The sequence below is a fragment of the Colobus angolensis genome, unplaced genomic scaffold (assembly GCF_000951035.1).
Source record: "Colobus angolensis palliatus isolate OR3802 unplaced genomic scaffold, Cang.pa_1.0 Scaffold52, whole genome shotgun sequence".
In the NCBI taxonomy this organism is placed as follows: Eukaryota; Metazoa; Chordata; class Mammalia; order Primates; family Cercopithecidae; genus Colobus; species Colobus angolensis.
In genome coordinates, this window is record NW_012118710.1 from 1205571 (window position 1) to 1211862 (window position 6292).

Here is a 6292-nt window from a genome sequence, read left to right on the forward strand (position 1 = left end):
TTCGCGGCTGCTCGCAGTCCCAGCAACCCGTGGACACTAAGCGGCTGGAGGCTGGTCCGGGTGGGCCCCGCCCACCTGGGTCGGCGGCTTGAGTCTGCGGTCCGGGTTGCACTACTCACGAGCGTAGGGAGGGGGCGCCCCGCACCGTGGCCAAGGGGAGCGGCGGTGTCCGCCCCGGGGGGTCCTACCCAGAAGTGTGCTGTTGAGAGCTGGCCGCAGCAGCCTCTTGGGTCGTCTCCACCCACAGCTCCCGTGGCTCTTTGGGTTCCTCCGTCTTTGCCGGGTTTCAGCTGTGGTCACTATGGTCAGTGCCTTCAGAATCTCCAGTACATTCCTTTTTATCTTTCTTGGGACAGGGTCTTGCTCTGGTGCCCAGGCTGGAGTGCAGTGGTACCATCACAGCTCACTGCAACCTCTGCCTCCCGGGCTCAAGCGATCCTTCCACCTCAGCCTCTGGAGTAACTGGGACCACAGGCCAGCGCCACCACGCCCAGTTACTTTTTAATTTCTTTTTTTTTTTTTTTAATGTAACTATGAGGCCGGGCGCGGTGGCTCATGCCTGTAATCCCAGCACTTTGGGAGGCCGAGGCGGGTGGATCACGAGGTCAGGAGATCAAGACCATCCGCGCTAACTCGGTGAAACCCCGTCTCTACTAAAAATACAAAAAAAAAAAAAAAGAGTTAGCCAGGCGTGGTGGTGGGCGTCTGTAATCCCAGCTGCTCGGGAGAGTGAGGCAGGAGAATCGCTTGAACCCGGAGGCGGAGCTTGCAGTGAGCCGAGATCGCGCCATTGCACTCCAGCCTGGACGACAGAGCGAGACTCCATCTCAAAATAAAATAAAATAAAAATAAAATAAAATAAAATAAAATAAAACTGTGGTGGGGCGGGGGAGGGGAGTTGTGTCTCCCTATGATAGCCAGGCTGCTCTCGAACTCAAGGACCCAAGTGATCCTTCCACCTCTGCCTCACAAAGTAGCTAGTGGTTTTTGAAGCCTAGGATCTGAGGACCAGCAGCAGCATCGCCTGGGACTCCGCAACAATGCAGATTCTCAGGCCCCACCCAGGCCACCGAATCAGAAACGCTGAGGGTATTTCACCAGACCAGGCCCTCCTGGTGACCCTGACGCAGGTGAGGTTTGAGAATCACTGCTTTGAGGCAATGCTTTCAACTCAGCTTCTGGAGGGGAAAAGCAAAAAAACCCATGTCTGTATACGTATATATTTTTTCCATCTTTGTGTGATCCAGTTTTTCTTCTCTGAATTGCTGATTCTTTTCTCTTTGCTGTCCTGCATTTTCTGTGCAAAGCGTTGCTTCTGGCTTCCCTAAAAGTGTCTCTTCTCAGTCAGTCTGAGGGATCTTTGTGAAGCTGCCCTGTGATGTCATATTGATTAACTAGTAAAATGATTGGCTAATATAGGATGATTGTACCTGCCTGATTACAATCCTGTTTTAAAAATGACAATAGAATAAACTGAGTGAGAGAGTGGGCATCTTTACAAAGGGTGTGTAAGCTGGGGCATATCAGCATGGGATTCCCAAAAGGAAGGGACATTTGAACTGGGTCTTACAAAATGAATTTTGTGAGTGGCAAATAGGTGGTCATTTCAAGGTCTGTTTCAATGCTGTGTTTCAATGGTTTGGTCATCCAGTTGTTTTTGGTTTGGCAGAGTGTGTTTCCCAAACATAGCTGCTCTAATGTGGATCTCACCCCACATACCCTTCTTACCATATGACACTGACACTCCTTCATCAAGAGGTGGGGTCTATGTTCTCATGTTTTATTTATTTATTTAGAGACAGGGTCTCACTCTGTCACCCAGGCTGGAGTGCAGTGGGGCGGTCACGGCTCATTTCAGCCTTGACCTCCCTGGGCTCAGGTGATCCTCCCACCTCGGCCCCCATGAGTAGCTGGGACTACAGGTGTGTACCACCATGCCTGGCTAATTTTTTTGTATTTTTAGTAGAGATGGGGTTTCATCATGTTGCTCAGGCTGGTCTTGAACTCAGGCTCAAGTGATCCGCTCACCTCAGCCTCCCAAAGTGCTGGGATTACAAGCATGAGCCACTGTGCCTGGCCCTGTTCTTGCCTTTTACATCAGCAAAGAGCTTTTTAACTGCTTTGACCAAGAGAGTTTGGCAGAAGTGATGCTGCTTGGCTTCCAGGACTAGGTCATAAAAGGCAATGTGGCTCCCACTTGGCTCTTCTTTCTGGGGCCCTATCCCTTGAGAGCTGTGGGCTGATGTGGAAGAAGTCTGGCTAGCCTGCAGTTGCTGTGCAATAGAGTCCTTATGAAGATGTCAGGCAGAGACGGGGAGCCTTACTGGACGAACCCCAGAACCCCAGTTGTTCCATTCTCCAGGTGACTGGGTTGAATGAGCCTTCAGGTGATTCTAGCTCTGAGGCTTCACAATGTCCCAGCTAAGATGAAGGGAGCAGAGATGAGCTTCTCTGCTGAGCCCTGCCCAAATGGTAGATTTGTGAGCAAAATAAGTATTGTTGTTTTAGGCCCTATGTTTTGGAGTGGTTTGTTATGTAGCATTCAATGACTGAAACAGTGGTCTTTGAGCACAATCCCATTCTTCCATAATTCTCATTACCAAATAGCTTTTCAGTGATGTTTATTAATATTCCTTAAGTATTACAGATTTGAGTCCAAGTATAGATAACGTCTCTACACAAGTGCTGATTATGTAGTTTATTGATTGAAAAACTTCCCTTCTCTGGGTCCAATCACCTTCTCCAATCTCCCCCGCTCCTCCACTGGAGCGCTAGAGCCCAGCTTCTGCTTCATTACTTAATAGAGGTGTGACCTAAAATGAGTCACTTTGGATTTCAGTCACATCACCTTTTTGTTGTTGTTGTTGTTAGATGACGTTTTGCTTTTGTACCTCAGGCTGAAGTCCAGTGGTGCGATCTTGGCTCACTGCAACCTGTGCCTCCCGAGTTCAAGGAATTCTCCTGCCTCAGCCTCCTGAGTAGCTGGGATTACAGGCATGTGCCACCGCACTTGGCTAATTTTTGTATTTTTAGTAGAGATGGGGTTTCATCATGTTGGCCAGGGTGGTCTTGAACTCTTGACCTCAAGTGATCTGCCCACCTAGGCCTCCCAAAGGGCTAGGATTACAAGAGTAGGATTACAGGAGTGAGCCACCACATCCGGCCATCAGTCATATCAGTCATACCACCTTTTTTTGTGTGTGTGTGTGAAATGGAGTCTCACTCTGTCACCCAGGCTGAAGTGCAATGGCATGATCGCAGCTCACTGCAACCTCCACCTTCCAGGTTCTCCTGCCTCAGCCTCCCCAGTAGCTGGGGCTACAGATGCGTGCCACCGCACCTGGCTAATTTTTGTACTTTTAGTAGAGACGGGGTTTTGCCGTGGTCGCCAGGCTGGTCTCGAACTCCTGACCTCAAGTGATCCACCTGTCTCAGCCTCCCAAAGTGCCGGGATTACAGGAGTGATCTACCGCGCCTGGCTAGTCACACTACCTTTTACACAAGAATAATATGTGTCTGCCTAAAGACAGAGGGACAGACCAAAAAATTGAGGGACCCCTTTCACTTCTAAGATCTTTGATTACAACTGATATTCATTAGACAAAAACACTTCTAGAGGAAATGAGTTGGCAGAAAAATATTTCTACTATGTAGAGAAGGGTTATTAAAAGAAATGCCAAAGCAACACACAAACTTTCGGTGAAACTGTTGATCATTTGGCACTGTAAAGTTCAGAAAGGTGATAGAAAACAGGTCTTCAGTTACATTATGCAGAATGAAGAGAAAAATCAGGAACATCTGGTTGATGTGCACCCACTGTCAAGAAGTGATGTGTACCCACTGTCAAGATGTGCACCCACTGTCAAGAAATAAGATAGCCATATAAATGGAATGCGATTCATTAAAATGATCACAGATAAAAGAGGATTACATAGATTATGATAGCAGGAGGATGAAGTTTGCGGATAGAATTTGCAGGCAAGCTTAGATGTTTTAAATTGCAAGATGAACATACTAACATGAATTCAGACAAGTAAAACATGAGGTTACATCGAAAGAGAAGGAAAAAGCTACTTTCCAAAGTGGAAGAGGGGGATACAGAAAATAGGATCCTATACAGGTGAAGAAAGTGACAAGCCACAGCAATTTCCAGATACTCTTAGTGAAGATGTTAATGGAAATTATAGACACAGCAAATAGAAACAGCCAAAATATTTGTGGGCAGCCATACATTATTATTATTATTATTTATTTATTTATTATTGTTTTTGAGATGGAGTCTCGCTCTGTCGCCCAGGCTAGAGTACAGTGGCGCAATCTCAGTTCACTGCCAGCTCTGCCTCCCAGGTTCACGTCATTCTCCTGCCTCAGCCTTCCAAGTAGCTGGGACTACAGGCACCTGCCACCATGCCGGACTAATCTTTTGTATATTTAGTAGAGATGGGGTTTCAGTGTGTTAGCCAGGATGGTCTCGATCTCCTGACCTTGTGATCTGCCCGTCTCGGCCTCCCATAGTGCTGGGATTACAGGCGTGAGCCACCACGCCTGGCCCACCCATACATTATTTTTATTTTTTGAGACAGAGTCTCGCTCTGTTGCCCAGGCTGGAGTGCAGTGGCGTGATCTTAGTTCACTGCAACCTCTGCCTCTCAGGTTCAACCGATTCTCGTGCCTCGGCCTCCAGAGTAGCTGGGATTACAGGTGTGTACCTCCATGCCTGGCTAATTTTTGTGTTTTTAGTAGAGATGAGATTTCCCCATGTTGGACAGGCTGGTCTTGAACTCCTGACCTCAGGTGATCTGCCCACCTCAGCCGCCCAAAGTGCTGGGATTATAGTCATGAGCCACTGCTCCCAGCCAAAAAGATACATTATTAATGAGAACAAATTTAATTTTTTTAATCACAAAGGAAAAACGACAGTAAATACTGTATATCTATACAGAATTGTGAACTTTCTGGAGAAAGATGCTTTCAGAATACAAGTGATGGCATTATTATTGTTCTCATATCACTGCCCTTGCTTGTTTGGTCAACAGCTGTTTCTCAGGGGTCCCTTTTTCTGAATTCCATCACATTCTTGGTCTCACTGCCCTGGGAACCAAAGCATTAAGATTTGGGAGTGTATTAGTTAAGTAGAGTTTAACTCCCGGTTTTTCTGAATGCATGAAGATTGGCACTACAGACAGCCATGTAAGAAGACAGCTTGCATTTTTTTTTTTTTTTGAGACGAAGTCTTGCTCTGTCACCAGGCTGGAGTGCAGTGGCATGATCTCTGCTCACTGCAACCTCCGCCTCCTGGGTTCAAGTGATTCTCGTGCCTCAGCCTCCCAAGTAGCTGGGATTACAGGCGCCTGCCACCACGCCTGGCTAATTTTTGTAGTTTTAGTGGAAACAGGGTTTCACCATGTTGACCAGGATGGTCTCGATCTCCTGACATCGTGATCCACCTACTTTGGCCTCCCAAAGTGCTTTAAGAAAGGCAGAAAAGTGCACTTAGGCTGTTTAATCTTAGCCTCATAAGGAAAGCTATTGGCTGGTGACCTTACACATATTTTTCTGACCAATGATAACACCCTATACCTGCTGTATGGCCAGGATGCTGGAGAACTCAGGAAGCCGGTCAAGGCTTGGGTCTCCCTTACAAAGGTAAAATCTGGGCAATTCGTGATATTCCTAATTCCTTTGCTGTCCTCAGACCCTAGGTCCTCTGAAACTCTGTAAGGAGATATAAGAACTATCTGCCCCTTTGCTTGTTGCAGAATATAAAATAATCATAAAAAATTTTTAAAAATTAAATCTATCTTCTGAAACACTGTGGCCAACAGAGCATTTAGCAGGTTGAGTAAGATTATTTTCCTAATGATTTTCTGAATATGTCAAGCAAAGGGAAAGGTGACCTTTCCATAAAGAAATTCATGTGCCTTTATATCATGGACATCTTTGATGAGAAGCTTATGTGCCTAAGTGCTGGGCAAGTCTATTTATTTATTTATTTATTTGCGATGGAGCCTCACTCTGTCGCCCAGGCTGGACTGCAGTGGCGCGATCTCGGCTCACTGCAACGGCACAATCTCAGCTCACTGCAACCTCTGCCGCTCGGGTTCAAGCAATTCTCCTGCCTTAGCCTCCTGAGTAGCTGGGATTACAGGCGCCTGCCACTGCATCCAGCTAACTTTTGTATTTTTAGTAGAGACGGGGTTTCTTGGTCAGGCTGGTCTTGAACTCCTGACCTTGTGATCCACCCACCTCGGCCTCCCAAAGTGCTGGGATTACAAGCATGAGCCACTGTGCC